The sequence below is a fragment of the Atractosteus spatula genome, chromosome 28 (genome assembly GCF_055471065.1).
Source record: "Atractosteus spatula isolate fAtrSpa1 chromosome 28, fAtrSpa1.hap1, whole genome shotgun sequence".
Lineage (NCBI taxonomy): Eukaryota > Metazoa > Chordata > Actinopteri > Semionotiformes > Lepisosteidae > Atractosteus > Atractosteus spatula.
The window spans coordinates 11199889-11219114 of record NC_142733.1 but is presented as its reverse complement, the minus strand read 5'-3'; the positions used below and the strand labels follow the sequence as shown (position 1 = coordinate 11219114).

Below are 19226 nucleotides of genomic sequence, written 5' to 3'. Positions count from 1 at the left end.
GCTCAAGGTGAAATTAGCACCATCTCGGGTAGAATTTCAACCTAAAACCTTCCAGTCAGGAGTCTCTAGAGCCCTAACCACAGCTCTATACTGCTGGTGTATGGGACCCTATTCATCAATCAACACAGAAAACATTTTAGAAAGAAAACTGCACTAAATTAACTTCATTCAGCTATGGTCAAATCTGCTCAGAAACTGTAAGACTTATTTGGTGATCAGCTATGCTAACTTATTCATGAGATTCATGTCTCCTATTAATTATATTAAACCAGGGGTATTGAATCATGGTTCAGCTGGACACTCATTTCCATAAGTGGACCCTTAATCCAGCTATTAATAGGATTCATTTGAACACTTTTAATAGTTTTTTTAGTTCCTAAGCATGAAGGAAATAATGTATGTAAGCTATTTCAGTACTTTTGTGATTTTATAAATGTAGAAAAACAATTATTTTTGTCATAGCCACCCAGGAATACCTTCACAGGGAGGGTCAGTGCTGACTGGGGGAGAGACACATCTGTGACAACTGGGCAGCTGCAGCCATCACTGTGTCTATACACATTGCAGGATTTTAAAAGTACTCATTCTCCTGCTTTTTTTTTCTACTATTCACACTTTCATAGCTTCATGAAGCAAATGCCAGAAAGGTTGCAGCAAGGGGTACCCATACAAGTAGTCACGATGTGCAAGAGCATTGACAAAGTCATCCCTAGGACACAGGTATATACCATGTGCATTTAAAACCTACAACAAAAGGCACTTCTTTACCCTAAGTGTTGTGGGAGTATGGAACAAGTTATCCAGCCACATCATGGTTCTTATATTCTTATGTTGGGTAGGCAGATTCAGAATGTTTCAAAGTTTGAATTCTTTTCATTAAATAATTGTAAAATAATGTTCTATTTTCTTCTATTGTCCTTCATAAGTTGTTAAAGACTTATTGTAGTCAACAAATGTAAAAAATTTAATTGCGATTATTAGAGTTATTATATAAAAATAAAAGTGGGTTTATTATTTTGTTTTTCCTATTCTTCTTGTGATGCCAATCAAAAAAAATGATCATGAATGTCAGTCCTGTATCGCCTTTACAACCGATCAATGATAATGTAGGGAGCTACAGTATGGAGTAAAATTGGCTTCACAATGTCATTGGGCACTATAACAATTTAATTTTCTTTTTAGGATCAGTAAAAATTCATCACAATTCCTTACTTGTATTCATAGGCATCATCTAGTCATTTATAACGCATTAAATTGGACATGCTGTTTAATTACAGGAAAGCATGTCAGACAAATTAGATGTTGTAAAATTATAGGCCTTGTATTAAAAAAAACACCTGTGTTATGTGACCACTTTTTTGAGTGGGCTCTTAATACAGGTGTGAGTGTAATTCCAGCTTTGTTTTCTGTGAGGGAACAGCCATACAGTAATACAAAAATGCTTTTACTTCTCTAGAAAGACCTCAGAGAAAACTGACCATGTTTATTCTTGATCATACTGTTGAACATTACAAAGGGTTTCGATTCAATTTATCCCAACATAGACTCCTCAAAGCTAAAGGTTAAATTTTATCTAAATTATTCCTGCAATTAAATCTTTCTTAAACATGGACAGTAACGTGAATAGTAGAATGTGCTATTCACTCCCTGAGATCCTTCAAGAGATGGATGGATAAGATTCCTGGATCATTGATTAACTAGTGATGGGAAGAAAAGTCTCTGCCTTTTTTTAACTGTTCTTATATTCTTCTGGCATGTCTGAAAATGGCTCTGCCAGATCTCTCTGATGATATGCCCTTTCCAGAAACCATAGGGGGTGTCTTCTGAAAGAGCTAAGCCTTGCTCGTTCTTCTAACAGGATAAGGTCATTTTTTACAGCTGTCACCTCAGTAAAGAAAAAGGTTGTGCACATGTACATTTCCCTTCTGCACTTGAGCATGTTTGCTAACAGACAGATATTAAAGACAGCTTTAGGAAAAATGTTTGCATTGCCCACCATGCTTTATAACACATACAAAGAGGGTTAAACAGAAATTATAAAAGGGAGCCTTTTTGAAATTAATGTCATTTTGTCAATGGTAACAATGAAAAAAGAGGCTCACCATAGGTGCTTAGCAGCAGGTGTGACTAACAAGCAGTGTGAATAGAAAATTCCATGCAGAATGTCCTGTTGTAACCACTTTCAGTTTACTCCCTTCCTCTACCTGCTACTCAAGCTCACTCCATGCGAACTACACCGAGCCATGACAATGCAAAGCACACTCTCACACACACAAAAGGCATGCTAACCCAATCAGATCTCCCCACACTTACTCTTTCCCATTTTGAGGCTGAAACATCAGAATTTGTGTCAACTAGAGTACAGACAAAATTCTTTACTCATTGTTTGAGACTTGGCTTCATTTCCTACAAATCCCATCCTGCACAGGGAGAATGAGATTCAACATTCTCCTCTGACACGCCCTCTTACAGGACTGTTATCATCAACTGGAAGAGCGGCATGTCTCAGTGATGTCACTGCAATCCTGTTGAACTGGCTTAAGCCAAGATTCCTGGCTCTAAACACCCACCTTAACCAAGCGGCACTCTGCCAGTTGAGGAACTCCAACTGGGGAATCCTGGTTAATATCTCATACAACTAATATTGTTCTTCAGCGTTCCATCCTCACCGAAGAATCATATTGTTTGAGCATGTTTTACAATTTTACAAAGTGACCACGCAAATTTATATTGTCATTATTTCTGAATGGGGATTTTCAGTCTGGGTGGTGTGTCTGCTCTGTGATTAGTGTCCTGTCCGGGGCGTATCCTGCCTTGCACTGATAGGTTGTCGCTCCTCCACAACCCTGAATTGGAAGAAGTGGTTAGAAACTGGATGGAGGCATTTTGTATCTGAACCATAATCGTGTTCTTTCTCTTTCTTCACAGAAAAATGTACTTCATGGAGTGTCGCAGTGAAAATGAAAATAGCTTTCATCATTATGAAATTGGGTATTTAGAGAAGGGAGAGCAAACTTCCACACAAATACAGGGTCTGCCTGCTTGTTCTCCAACATCAAAAAACAAATCAAAGGCAAAGCTGTACTCATTCTACAAAGCCTCTGAGACCAAAAGAAATTCAGTTTTCCATTAGGGAATCCAAGTTTCAACTTAACATAATGCCATATATCACTGGGACCTTCAGTTTTGTAGAGTGCAAGCTCCTATATGATATAACATCATTTTTAGTAATATATTCATCTGTGTACTCTAGGAATTAATTATTGCTTGTTTAATACCTCTACTTTGCTGCAGTTATTTTTCAAATTTCTACCTAAAACTGACTGGCAGGGTGTCGGTATGTTACAGATTTACTACATGTTTCCAGAACCAGTCAGTCCAATCAGCCAGGCGGTGGTGATGCCTTTCTATATACATCATTTCTTGTCTTGTAATTAATAGTGCTGAGAGCAGATGTTCCAGGTTGTTTCTTTTCAGTCATTTTTTGGCAGACATAATTAAATTTGCTTTCAAATGTCATAGTTTAGTAACAAAATCAAAATTGTTTTATTAAATGTTTTATAGAAACTGGGGGCAGGTTAATCAAATTTTTGTATAACAGCAGGTGCAGAACAGCGCAACATTCATTTCCAAATATTTCCCATTTTTTCATGAAAAAAAATCATATTAGTTACTACAAGCTAGCCAACTGCTTAAAATTCTTTACTTTAATGTCTGTTTTGATTTAGTTAGGATTTCAATGCTTTGCATAAACGCCAGTAGAGCACATTTAAAAGAATTAGTCTAAAGTTTAACTGAAAGCTGCTGGGAGATGACAGACACATGTCCATCCATCCATGTCTAAATCATTTCCAATACAGGGTCTCCAGGGGAGTCGGAGCCTATCCCAGCAAGCAAAGGGCGCATGGCGGGATACTTCCTGAACGGGACACCAGTCCATTGCAGGGCACACACAGACACCAACACGCACACACTCACATCAGGGCTGGTTTCAACAGAGGCCAATTAACCTACCAGCATGCCCTTGGACTATGGGCTGAAACTGGAGCGCTTACTGGTCAGTAACAGTAACTCACGTAAACACGGGGAGAATGTGCAAACTCCACACAGCTAGCACCCAGGTCCAGCAGTGAACCCAAGGCCCGGTACTGCAAGGCAGCTCTGCTGACCCCTGTGCCACTGTGCTTCTTAACCACCAACAGGCACATGTGCTACTTAAAAACGTAACTTGCTTATAATTGAAATTTGTCCGTTAGGAAATCTGAAAGCATCTATACTGGAAAGTTTATCTTGTCAATATCACTTTCATCACATGGTTTCGTTGAATGATTTTCTTGTAGGAATGTTTACCTTAGTGCTACAGAAAGGTGACCAAATGCAAAGCTGTAGATTGATCTACAGGCACAAACAAGAAATGTCTCCTTCAGGCATATTTTCACAAGTTTATTGTCATGGAGTCTACTCATTTTTGTTTGAATATTTAGAGAGCTGAATACATTTGGCCACAAAAGAAAGGTGCCCCACTGGTAATAGAGAGGAAGTAAAATGCGTCTACATTTTTAAATAATGATGTCTTTCATGTTTGCAAAGTCGATGCCTCAAAACTTCCTTGGTCCCCGTCTGCTCAATATTGATGAGTAAACTTGTTTTGCAAAAGAAACACATAAATTACATTTAACCAATTCTTTCCTGGCTGCATTCTGTCATTAGTACATTCCCTTTCCTGTTTTTATGACACTGAAGTTTTACCAGTTATCAACACAACTAAACTTGCTGTATAAGCTCAAGAAGGATCAGCTTCCTTATGGACCAGCACTATGACTGAAGAATAATCATCTGATTAATTTATAAATACTTCATCAATCATTCATAAACATCTATGGTGTAGTGAATTGACAACATGCCGCATGTGAAGCATTGGCAATGCATTAGTATTGAGATGTAATTCACATCTCCTGGTCTAAATTAACAAATGATGGTTTTCTTATTTAGTTGATCAAATCCTGCAAAGGATCTACAGTAGAACAAACTGTATATATCATATTTCTGATCATTACCCAGATAATGGACTGTTATTAAATATGGCCAGATTTAAACACCATGAAATAAAAACTGTCACAATTGCACATTTATGAAAGAGACAAAGGGATAGTTTGATTTGGTCAAATGCGGACATGTAATTGGTTGTGTTGTCCGTTACAGAAATATTTAGGATTTCAGAATAAGTTTGCATTGTCAAGAAAATTCCAAATTTCCTACCGGTTTGGTAGTTTTCAAAAGGTCTGTCGCTTCATATCCCCTTTTATCTGCTTCAGTCCAATCGAGTATACCTGTTTAAAGAAAAACAAATTAAAATAGGCAACCAATTAACTTATGAAAGGGGAGAATAGAAAACTCAGAAGAGGCCATACTTGTCCGTTAGGTTTGGCTAGATACTGGACCTCTGATGGCTGAAAGATTCCCACTGCACCAGCACGGCTTTGATATTTCTTCCTGTACCCACCATGTAAAACCTTTCAGTAAAACAGTCAGTTTCCTCACTGTACCAAAATGTGAAGCATGACATCCTGTACACCTGCCATCCAACAACTGGCATGAAGCAGGACAGACCCTGGGAGGGACGCCAGTCCACACACACGCTCACACCAGGCCAGTTTTCCCAGAAGCCCATTAACCAGTACTATACTGTATGTCTTTGGACTGTGGGAGGAAACCAGAGCCCCTGAAGAAAACCCACACAAACTCCACACAGACAGCACCCCAGGAACTGAACCCAGCACCCCAGCACTGCAAGGCAGCAATGCAAACCACTGCGTCACTGTTACTAGTAATGTAAAAAATAATTGCCTGGCAAAAACGTGGAACAAAACTGCCAAAAGCAAAAGCAATGCAGTCAGTTTTAATTCACTTACAGGAATATATTTTTGTCAGCACATACCTTGCCGAGATAATGTGAAATAAATATTCCACCCAGTGGTTCTATAATGACAGTGAAAGAATTATATTTGCATTGTAGACTTAGGAGAGATTGCTCATTAAATTCCAGTAATTTGAGAAGGCAAATATTTATGTATTCACAGAAACGAATATATTAATTTGCAATTACTTTAAAGGAGATGCAGCCAAACCCCAATAATGCAGATGTGAGAACAGTATTTTTGGCTTTAACACATTTAATTTGAGGGGTCACCGCCTACCCATGCACTCAAGGAAGTTGGAAGCTGTCCCCTCATACACTGAATAAGCCAAGAGTTTGTCATGTATCTGGGGGTGATGGAAGGGTGTTAGTGTGATGAGGTGCTCCAATGGCCTCTATTATAGCCGTTTACCATGAACTTCAATGAGTCGCATGGATTGCCACATGAAAGGAAGATGTTGAACTGCCCATCAGCTTCTGGGACAAGTTCTTTCTGGAATTAATTTGACAAGTACATGAATATTTATTTCTGCTCTAAGGAGACATACACAATCAGCCTTAACACCCTGCATCATTATTCTGAAACAACACTACGTAATATACTCCTTTTTTTTACCATGTGCTAGGAAATAAAGAAACTATTCAAATGCAGAGAGATACAAGCAATGTAGATGTGAAGCCTTACACTAACTAGCAGAACATGATGCAGAGGTTAAAACAAAAGAATAACAAGTTGCCTGTCAAAATAGTGGATAATATATACAATATTTCCAGAACCATCATTCACACGGCAAAAAGAAAGAGATATTTCTGCACATCAGTGAAATACAACAGAGGAAAACAGTCTTTTCTTGAATAGGTTTTGTCTCTGGTGTCTTGTCAGTGAATGGCTCCAGAGTGCAGTATTTTTTATGCTCCCTGTTCGTTTGAGTGAAGCATGAAGGCAGACCCATGAAACCTCTTGGGGCACTGTTTCCACGACAACCAACAGGCACACATGATTCTTCTTTCTGACAGGCCTCTTTAATTTGAGCCCAGCCAATCAGGATGGCCCCTGAGCCCTCCCAGAATATTTCAGAAAAATGAAGTCTAGGGAAAGGGCAGTAAAGAATGCTCGTTATATTCTCTGTGTTCTGTGGTCAAATGGGTGGAATGTGCCTATAATGGAGGAGACTACTCCTTAGAAAGAATGACTAGGAGGAGGAATATTTCCAGTTTCCTACATAACTATTGGAAATATATCCTCCTGAAAGCAAAAGCTTTCTCACTATCTGCTTCCAATTTTATAAATCAATCTTTTAATGCATTAACAAGCAGTCATCTCCTCTGACAGGAAATGTAAAAGTCTAATAAAATGGGGAAAAGTAAAACGAGCACTTACAGATTGCATTTGCAACAAATGGTTCTGAAAACCCAGCCATTCCTAGCCAAATAATTTTCATTTATGATCTGTTGGGTTGCTTTCTGATCTCAGGAGAACATTTCTAGATAGAGGATGAAGCCTTCCAGTTTTGTTGCTGGAAAAATTCTCTTGCACAAAAAAGATTAATGGGGTGGCTGCCTGCTAGCCAGTGAAAAGAAGAGGAACATGGAGCCACCTGAGCCACGGCACAAACAATGCTGTTTACATTTTACAGAAAAAGAATTAGAAAGAGTTATAGTTCTAAAATGGTATGTGAATATGCCTGATACTCAGTGGAATAAAGTTATAAGGACTGATTAAAATAGACTGGAAAACAGAGAGCTGTTAGGTAGATTTCTGGAAAGGATATCGGAGTGATGAGAGTAAAAACTAAAAGACACACAAAACGATTTCCTGTAGACAGGAGATTGGGGAGGATAGATGGACATTTATTTTCCACGGATTGCATGGGAGGTCCTATAGAAGGCAATTAAAACACCTGCTTCCAGCCTAATAAATTCCATGCAGTCGACCACGAGGGGGCACCTCCAGGAAAACCCATCAAGAAGGATTAGAGGAAACAGAAGACAGGACTGAGCAAGTCTGGATCAACATTCCAGCCTCTTCAGGCAGGAAACACAAATGCAGAACAGACAGTTATAGAAAAGAAACGAGACTTGGACTTATTTGACAAATGAGTCATAAGGTATCTAACAATTGTATTAAAAATGAACAGCAAAGAGAATACTGTCACCATCACATTTTATTTCTTCTTCACAAATTTCCTTCTGAAGTCCTGAGTAATTTACTATAGTTCAATCTTTCATTTAAAAAACAAGGAGTAGCATCATTGCTATATTAATTGAAAATACAGTGTTATAAAAGACCAATGAATATCTACACAGTGAAGTGACAACATAGATATGTTAGCACAGAAAGGCTGCAGAAAAGCAGTGCTTCTCATTAAGGTACTACTGTATATTTATTTTGGGTTTAAAAAAATTCGGTTTCTATATATTACTTTTCATTTTAGCTACTTTTCTTAAATTATTTTCACACTCCGAATATGTCAGAAAACCCAGAGAACAGCCAGTTTTACCATAGAAAGCTCTGATTTATAAAGGTAGTTTTCATTTGCATTTGCAATTGCAAAAAATTCCATCCACACAAATTACAACACATGATAGCACATCATAGAATCAGTTACCTGGAATCCGGAACGTCGTCCAAACTTTTTTTCTTAGACCAATATTGAAAAGTAAAAGGGAAAACGCAGACCTTGGGAGGTCAAAAGAAAGAAGGACACTTCTTCCTGTATCGTTTATTAATTTGTATTCTTTCTTAATAGAACACTTGCTCTAAGTGTCCATTCTGAAGACTGTAATTACAGCATGGAGACATGAACTAGACATTCACTGAAGCATGAAGCAGGCTGTAGCAACAGCCAATTTGTTTCAACAAAGGGGAGTGAGGTTCAGTTTGTTTCCTCACTTCATGTAAATGGATGCAATGCTACACCAATTTTTTCTGACAGGTGAAGTGGTGTGAATGTGTTTAAAAACAAGTATTTCACAGATGTCAAATCTGTCAACACCACACAGGAAAGGATTCGGTGCTTGGCTTCTGAGGTGAATATTAAGAATGGTGCATCATCACTCACCTAATTGTTGTCCCCAGTAGGGTGATTTTTCTGAATCTGTTTTCCAGTTTTAATTTTTGTTTATATTATTTTGAACATTAAACTTCTTTAATTTTTTAATGAAAAGATTGAAGCATGGCAAATAATAAATCAATTCAGAAGATGTTTTGTCTACAAGTTGTTGATAAAGAGTGTTAGCACACACCTAGGAGATGTCTAGGCAAGCGCTGTTTTTGTAATTCAAAGCCTTATGAAAGGCTTGATCAAATTACAAGGGTTCAACCAGTGAGTAGTAGCCGTGTTTATTTTTCAGTGAGTTGAACAGAGTTTCCAGGTTACAGCACTAAAGAAAGCGGACTAATATGACAGAAGAATCAAAACTTAGTTCATCAAGTAAAACAAACATAAAATACTTTGAAGGTTTGACTAAGAAGCTGTATCAGCCTGTGAGTTGCAGACGAGTGCAGTAAGTACTCATAAAAGTAAAAAAACCCTGTGATTTAATGCGGTTATTCACTGGTGGTTCCTCCCTTTTTGATTAACACTACTGAGAATAGAGGGCATGACTTTAGAAACAGTTGTGGATGCATGGAACAAACATTATGCCAGATTCATTAATTTTCTTATCACAGTGTTAGCTTTCTTATTTGCTCTTAATAAACTTTCTTAATAGGAAAACTAGGTGGTTTTACAAAAAAACAATTTTGTGTGCAGTTCCTCTTTGAGACTATGTACTGCAGTAATAAGCACTTCGACTTGAGTTTCATTAATAAGTCTGCTTTGTGTAGATAAGTGTAGCAGCATCTGTTATAAGTCAGTTCTACATGAAGCCCAATCATAATTACACCAGTATCTGATAGACAGTATGTTTCCTGGTAGTCTCAGGATATTCAATGAAATGTCTCTTCAGGAGTTACTCTGCCTCTACCCCAGAAGGCATTCAACTTTAACTCCACATGTACAGTATTATAGAAAAAAATTAATGTCAGGTGTCGCTAGCTTGTAGCCATATGACCACTGAGGCTGATCAGACCAGAATTAAGCTGAACCACAGTTGAATTGAACTCATATTACTGGTTTAGATAGTAAGCTCAGGCTCTATCAGTGAATCAAGTAATGGTAGTGGGTCTAATTTGTGGTTTTTATTTTTCCCCATGGTGTTATGTATCATAAAAAAATGTAAATAAAGAACAGGAGGTCTAGAGCAAGAATGATTAGCTCCATCTCCCTTAAGCTGTCACCATCAATAAGTGTTACGACTAGATTTTGTCAACATTACCCAGGCATTTCATCCTTGGAATAAGTCTATCTGTCCTTCTGTAAACTCTCTCTCGCCCTGTCTTTTCGTATGACAGGATGGCCAGAATTCACTACAGACCAGCTTCTAATTTTTCTGTCACAGCTTCAAGCTTGATTTCACAAGATCTCACTGGAATAACATAATTGCATCTTTTACTTTTCTAAAGCTGTGCTGCCCCCTAGAATTATTTAAGAATGCTGATAACCAAGCAGTTCACCATATATTACGTAATAAGTTCAATGATATACTAGAACGCTACAACAAGAAGTTCAAGAGCAACTATAAAAAACTTTATTTATTCAAGCATCTTCATATTTCCAGGGGAAAGTGGGTACAGTTATTATTGAGAACAACAGATACACATTGACTTAATTCCCCTCCCCCAATCGACAAAATTCACTTTTCCTTTACCAGAAAGCTGAGCTCCACAAATCAAATTTGTGCAGCTGAAAAATGTAATTTTGAAACTGGAGCTTTGTTACACTCCAAATGAGCACTGGTAGACACCTACAGCATATGTAAAACTGATTTTCAATTAATTTCATACATCCTGACCTCTCCTGTACTGTGTACCCAAAACATGATGCTCCACACTAAATTAATTAAAGGAATGAGCTCAAGAAATTTCATATCTTCATTGAAAATGTTGACTTCAGGCATTCAGGACTACCAGAGGCTACCCAAAAGAAGCCAGACTCTAATATTAATTGTCATACCTTCCATAATAAAATGAAAAAAAGAGTTCACTTTTACTCAGATAACCTCAATCCTGTGAAAGAACCTTGCCTTCTAGGCTTTACAACAGTATGGAATTTAACTTTGCGAAAAAAAGAAATGTGTAAAAATAGACCTGGAGGAAAATTAGTTTAGTAGATATTTGATCCTCCAGTTTTATCCCCACAAAGGTGGTATTTTTTTCAGTTTTGTTTTGCATTGAATTGAAAATATTTTTGGAAGACAGGTAGGGAATACAATCCTAGCTAAATAAGCAGGTTTATATATATGTTTATAAGGGAAGAAGTAATTTATTTTATTATCGCTATTATCTGCTTGTGCAGGATTTGTCCCTGCAAAATTCCAAGCCCCTTTGACCTACCCTTGCTCTGGACCCAGAGTTTTAAAGCTGGGATCATCTGTTCTAATCCCCTCTCATTAAGGATGAGCTGCCTGATAGCACTGCCACCAGCCACATTCCCCTGCAAATGTAATAAAATACAGCACTGGATCATTGCTCCTGCTCCTCTGTAAATAACACACAAAATATAATAACTGTATAAAAAAATAAACTGATTATGCGTATTAACCGTATTTACAGCACAGCAAAACCTTTTCCTTAAATTGGAAAAAAAGAAGCTTTTTTTTGGCCAGCACCAGGATGCCTAGCGGGAGGGCCAGACTACATGATGAAAAAGACATTGATTTCTCTTAGGATGATGGGCTAAGCTCTGTCTCTGGTTCCCAGATTTAGGATTACCCCATCTCCTCTCTGTACCCTGCTCGATGTCCTCAGGATAGACCGTTTGCCAGCTTCATTGGCAAAATCAATGTGGATTTCGCAGAAATACCCTGTGGTGCTGAGCTCCCTTCCAAAGCAGTTTTATAACTTAATCGTTTTACGAATTGGTGAGTTAAAGTGCAGTAGAAGTATAACCCAAAAAGGACAAACACACCACTGAGAAATTAAATTACAGGGAATTTCACAAACACTACAAGAGGAAGATCTCAGGGTCTTATTTCCCTACATGATCCTAGCTTATTTTTTAATTAAAACTATTTCTTAACATAATTTTTTCTAATTCTTAACCTTCAATTTTTTCCAAAGCTCACAACTTTGAGGAATGCTTCCACTGAGCCTAATGAATTCTTTATTGGTTACAGCAGGAGAGCACTGAACTGACATATTAATCAATACAAGCTGGGCAGTGGACTCTGCCTGAAGAGAAAGAGGACAGGAAACTATCAAAGATGGTTTTTGTGTTCCATCATATGCTTCTATCTTCATCTTCACTATCTTCTATCTTCCTTAAAGAGCTTGTGGCACTGTTTGAAAGGGTAAGAACATGAACCCCAAGGCAGGCTAAATGCCAGTTCAGTCTGTTCTGACTAATTTTGTTCCTCTAGATTACCTGCTTAAATAATTACTCAATCTATGGAATTATTTCCATTTTGTCTGCTGTGTAATTTAGCTAGTGATGTAACATGTCTTCCAAACATCATCCCAACATTGCACAACATCACTGGTGCTTGAGATGTGTTCACTGCTACAGTACCTGTTAAGTCTTTCAGGAAATGATTTTGTAAGACAAGAAATATGTAAAGTCAAGAATTTCTGCTACTATTATTACCATCACGTAATGCGTGGAGCAAATCACTATATAGTTTTTATATAATTTGCTTAAAAAAAAGTATAAGTGAAAGTATATACTGTACATGGGAGTCCCTACTGACTAGCAAAAGAATCTGCATTAAATTTTATACAGTAATGCAGTTTGGCATGTTAGCAAAGAACACAATAAACCTAAGAAACATAAATATAGTGCGACCAATATTCCTACCTAGTTTGTTTGCTTGCTGGTATGAGGTGTCACAAAAACAAAGATTAGAATTGATTAAATCATATAGCATTTTATTTTAAACAGCATTTAAAACTTGAAATTTAATATCATAGAGCTCACCCTGCTCTTGAGTGAGTTCCTTGCCCAGTTAATCCTCTCAGGCTTATTTTTTGAGAGGTTAAAGGGCTGTCCTAAGATGGAACATATGGAAAAGTGAACTGCTCCAGTACAGGTGTACACACTGGATGAAATACTAGGAACCTGTAGAAAAGAACAGACTGCCCCAGTAGGTACAGTAGCTGCATCAGCATGCATAGAGTGCAAAATAACAGGTAAAAGTTTATTCCATTCTGAAAGGAAAAGAAAAGAGACACAATGCTTTTCCTGTTCCAATATTTAACTTACATTAGTTTTATATATAGTGTAATATAAACTTTCCATCACAATTCATGTTTCAAGATCTCAAGCCTTTTGATAACTAGAGGAATCATTGAATCTACAGTTGAGTCCTGCTCAGCATTACCCTCACCACAGCTCCAAAAGACAAGGCACTGAGACAGGACTGTGGAGATTTCACAACTCCACATAATACATTTCACATTCTGTTTGAGCTGTTCTTGCTCTGCAGGTCATGCAGAACCAACATATTCCTAGTATTTTCATCAGTGAGCGTATCTTCATATAAACAGTTCAGCTTCTGTATATTTGTTTGGAGGTTTTTAATGCGATGTTCTTTATTTTTTCTATGGTTAAGTCTGTACTGAATTTTTGTCAATGTATCAAAAACACTTTCTGATATTTAATGGAGTACTGTGGCACTTGATCAGCACCAGGGATGAATTACTTTCCACATGGGAGTCCTCAACTCAGTGTCCTTCAATGTGCTATATAGATAGTACAGCACATCAGTACAGATTAGTCAAATATTTCTGCACTGAAGGAGTAATACAGGATGTCTGTATTTGTTTATTCTTGTTTTCTTTTGTTTTTTTTTAATTCAATGAAGTGTGACTGATAATTACAGTGCAGTCTTTACTTTACAGAAAAAAGTTCAGTGTATCTCTCCCTGCCGAATGTACTGTATGCCTTTTCCGTCACTGAAACTTTTTTAGTTTTTTATTTTTCTTCTCGGTTTTTGATGACTTTTTTAGCCTGAAAAGTTTATGCATGGAATTTTTATTTAAAATATTCACATTAAAACAGTGTGTACATCATTTGCAATTCAACAAGATGAGACATCTTTGAAAGGGGGATAATGCTTTTGCTCTAGCTGTCTCATTTTGTAAATAAATACACTGACGAGAATGTTGGCCAAGTGTCTTGGTCGGCAAGCAAGGGTCTTTATGTATTCCAATCTGTTTCATATACAAGCACCCTAAGGAAACTTCCAGACATCCCAGTTGCACGTTTCACCCATGAAATAGGATTATATATACAGTATTCAATTAATCTATATATCACAATGAAGACAAAAGAACAATATTGCTCTTTTCCCTGTCTTTCTGTCAACAGATTTTTCTAAGGTTTTATATGATACTGTATAAAACAAAGCCCAGAATGCCACTGCATACAGTATATTAACCATCCCTGTGCTAAATCAGGGCAATTAAATACATTTTTATAATTGTTTTTTTCTGATGAGATCATTTGAATATGTGATCTGTTGGAATGGAAGTGGAATTAGCCATTAGTCCTACTATATCGAGAAATACCCATCTCCTACACACCTGTCATTGCTAACCTAGGGAAGTAAAGGCCAAAATTTGGATTTTGTTGCTACCATTTAAAGCAACTGTAGCTTAATTACTAATTATTTTTTTATAACAGCTCAAATGTAAAGCAAACTTTTCACTAGCTAGGTTGCAGTGTTGAAGAGGAAGGAATGTATGTAGTTAATAATGTTTTTTTCTAAAAATCAATAATTCTCTAATTAGCCAAACAAATTGCCTATTTCAGTTCTTCCAATATGCAGTGTTTATTGTTTTCAAAGCTGTATGCTTTCAAAAAAGTCAATTAAATTAAATAAACTAATTATACATAAAAAGCATGATTGGGGTTCAATACTAAATAAATGACTTCCTTTAATTAACTACCTTACTGATGAACAAAAGCAAGAGAATGTTTTAAGTGTTAATTTAAATATGAATTCTGTCTTTTATTGCAAGCCCTTTGTTAACAACATTAGTGTTCAGATTATAGACTGGAGTCTTTACATTCCTTTAGAAATAGATTTTCTCTTCTACTTTCTGAAAGAACATGAAAATATCAAACTACTGTACACCTCACATACAGTAGCACAGATGTCCAGTTTTCAATTAAGACAATTCAATTCACACTCCATTTACTTTACATTTGGGTGTAAAAATGTGCATTTATCACTGTGTCATTATGGATAGCTCCCTTTATAATATGAAGAAGTTAGCACTACTACCATACTGTTCCCTTGTCCAGGATTCCATACCAGTTTAAAAAGCCTGTCTGTGTGCAGTTTTCATGTTCTCTCTGTGTTTCAGAGGATATTTGCTGAGTACTATAGTTTCTTCTTATCTTCCAAAACAATGTAGAGTTAGACTTGATTACATATCCTAAGCTTTATCCATTATCCTGTTGGGCTTGTTCCCAGTACAACCATTACTGACTATGTTATAATAAAGGCAACATGGTATAACTTACTTATTCCTAAGGAATAAGCTGTGGCTGAACATTTTAACTGACCTACAAAAGCCCCATACGGTGTCAGAAAAAAAAAATAGATACAGAATCTAAAAGAGAGAAAAAAAAACAACTAACATTTAATTAATTGTCAGAGCGCTGCAACCCCCAGCCCACTCAGAGAGCTTAGGACACCAGGCAGAAACACACCCTGGGCAGAGGCCCTCAGTCTGCCGCGGGACACACACGACCAGGGAGAACATTGGAACTCCACAGAACAGTTCCGCAGTCCGGAACACGAAGTGTGAGGCAGGAGCACCAGGACAATGGAATGAAATTCATGCTGCATAAATGAGTGGGGATCTCACTGAGCGGCTCAGAATTCAGAAGAGAAACAGAAGGTACTGTAGAACCCAAGAGTTATTTCAAATCAAGTGAATAGGATGAGGGGACATAACTCGACATGGGTTAAAAGACACTCATTAATTTTAGGTAAACCTTTTGGGCACAGAGAATTGTCTCAACAGGACACAAACTGCATAAGGAAACACTAGCAACTTTCTGATGCTGTGATAGAGGTATAGTAACAATAATACAGAAGAATGGTCTGTGTATAGAACAATGGTCAGAACTGCCTATTCTTGTCTTCTAGCACAAAAATTAAAGAATCTACAAATCCTCACATAGCAACCTTAAAATATTTCTACAACAGACATTTTGTCAGTATTATATTGCATTTGAGGTCAAAATGGGGAGCTGTGTTAGCATGTGACCTATAGTACAAAGGATCTAGAAGACATTAATTCCCCACTGAAAAGCAAAAGGAAAGAAGATGTTTTAATCTCTCCCCCATTCTCTCACTTACCTGAAGATGCTCCACAGCTGAAATGTTTGTGTTTTTCTTTTACTTGCCTTTCATCACGGAATTAAACTTTACAGGTTCTTTGGATTGTATTAAACTCACATTAAATAAAAATGGTGGAAAAAAAAATCAGCATTAGGTTGTATAAAATCAGGTCCTAACATGCTTTTCTTAGCCTTTTACAAAATAAAATTAGGGAAAAATATAAAAAGTTATGACAAAAGTTCCATTTATTATTATTAAGAAAGTTACAATAATCTCTTTGATGTGATTATTTACGTGATTTACAGAGGCGATTAAAACCTGCCATTCACATAAACATGTATAAGCCCTGCCCTAAATCTCTCAATGGTCAGATTTCACTGAAGCTATGGAAATTTGGAAGCTGCTGTCTCAGTCATAATTTTCAGTACCTGATCCAAGTTACCCATGCAAGAGACACACCTGCTAAACCCGTGCTTCCCAGTCCTGGTGACCCACACACCTGTTGTGTTTCATTCCATCCTACTTTAATTAGATAACTGAAGCCTTAACTCATACAAGGATTTGCTTCATTGGAATATTTGGAATTCGTTTCTGGAAACAGAAAATTTAGATACAATACTTAAAGCTTGGAACAAAAAGCCTCAGGTGTGTGGGTCACCGGAACTGGATTGCGAAACTTTGTGCTACACCAAAATATAAGAGATCTGTATTCCTTTTCTATAGTCCCAGAGGAGTGTTGTCAGCATTATAGATTCAGCACATACAGTAATGAGGCCAAGTAACAGATTATGAATTATTTTTGTGGATTTAATTTTCTCTCTGAACAGTTATAGGCAGGAAAGGGTTGGTTTTCACAGGAAACCGTCTAGATTCTGCTTTCTAGGGTAGGCTCAATTTAACAGATTTAATGGTGATAGCATCTGTGCTTGATAATCTCCTATCTACTGTAGGAGTAATACATTTGTATGGTAGGTATTGCAATAAAACTAGCTATGCGAGGTTGGGTAAGAAGCTTGCAGATTGCCAGCAATTCACAGATCAGAGTTTTTTAAGCATTGGTGGATTAAACTAATCAAAAGATTAATCAGACATGAAATACCAGAGGCAGTGGTGGCCTCTTAAAGCTTTGCATTTCACAGAGCCAGAGAATTAAGACAAAGAGTGTGGAGATATACAGTAACAACATGCTGCTCCCATATCCTATCCTACTTCACCACCAGCTAAAAGAGAGAGTTTACTGTTACTGGTTTTCACATTAATATAGAGTGTGCCAATGTGTGCAACTAGCAGAGCCTGAATTTGCATACAGAAAACATCTTGGTGTAGATGAATGGGGAATAAGGATCCCTCCTCGGTAAACTAAGTCTCAAAAAATAAAGCCAAGGGTCTAGAGTAATTACTGGCTTCTTAGCTTCAGTGGATCAATTTCTTTCAACAGAAGGCTATCATTTCAGAGGACATTGCCATTTACTTAAATGGATCATGATGTCAATAACATTTTAACTGAAATGAAATCAACTTTTTACATGTTACACTATAGCAACAATAGAATGGATGACTTTGAAGACATTCCTATTCAGATTATTAGATATTTCAGTAGTAATTTTGAATGCTGCCCCCATTCTTGAATAAAAAAAACAAACAAAAAGAAAATTCTGCCGAGTCATTGTTTGTACCAGATGGAACATAATCCAACTTCCTAAACAATAATTGGTCAGGGTCAAAAGATCTTATTGGTCAATCCATTCCCTTAATTGCTTCCTTTTCAAGACAGCAATAATTTTGCTTCACTCACGAGGCAATGACATTGAACAAAAGGCAAAAGAAGAATTCAGTCCAGCTGCATAAAGGGTCTCAATATTAGATAAATGATTTAATCCTGATAGCTCATAACAGTGAAAGTGATGTCCTGAATACCACAGAGCCCTGCTCTTCCTGACATGATAATCCAAGACCACATCAGATCTGCCTGGAAATGTATTACTTTCAGCAATACTGCACATCATGCAACATTACAAATGCTTTTGGATGCTTATTGTTTTCAACAAAGAACAACAAATTTTTACCAGTTTGTTTCTGTATCCTGTTTTACAGAATAATTAGAACAGCAAGCTTGGAATACAGCAAATTAGCATAGTCACTGATGTCTACCTAACATGGTTTCAAACGTGACTGGATGTGTCAGAACATCTGAGGCCTTGCAAAACCTAGTTTGGCCTCTGTTACAGTGTCAGATTAATTGCAGATGTGACTCGTTCTCAACATGCTGTAGAAGATGCTTATAGTAGCCTATGCAGCACAGCTAATAGCTCTGCAGGAGAATGTAACCAGAAACTAAATGCAAAACAGTACAAATCCACCATACACAATGTGAAATGCTAAAGGATCAGACATAATCCAATGAAAACCATGTGAAATTATCTTTATAAGAAGCAATCAAGCAACAATTTGCTAGCAAGGCTGATCCATGTTCCAGTCATCATCACCCAAGTGACAGGAATCGGTATTACTGAAGATGATCATTTCAGCCAGGTAAAGGTGAGTTTGAAAAGTGTAATGAAAGCACATCCTGGCCTGCCAGTCACCCACACTGTGTGGTTTGGAACTGTTGGTTACAATAAAAAGACTCTGGTCATTTTTCCATAGAGAATAGAGTTCTGCATGCTTGACCATATCATCCAATGTTCACCCTGGCCTCCATTCCCTCTTTCGTAGCGCATATGCAAGGACACAAGCTTGTACTCTGGGTGGCTGTTCCCTCGCCCATAACCGCTGGCTCTTCAGACAGAATACCTGGTTTGTGTCCCTTCCGCATTTTCTGCAGCACTCCTCATTAGCTTGGTCAGCTCTTCTCAGTGCTCTGTATTGTGAAAATCACAAACTGAAGTATGGGAAATTTAAGGAAAGCCAGATT

General features: G+C 37.3%; 1 protein-coding gene across 1 annotated transcript in view; it reads right to left on the bottom strand.

Annotated features, from left to right (window-relative positions):
• The window catches only part of LOC148814047 (receptor-type tyrosine-protein phosphatase S-like), a 320468-nt gene that overhangs the window by 251316 nt on the left and 49926 nt on the right, over positions 1-19226 (bottom strand). The window contains exon 2 of the mRNA XM_088907841.1: positions 5260-5330. The gene's annotated coding sequence lies outside the window, so the exon portion shown is untranslated. The remainder of the gene's footprint in view (positions 1-5259; positions 5331-19226) is intronic.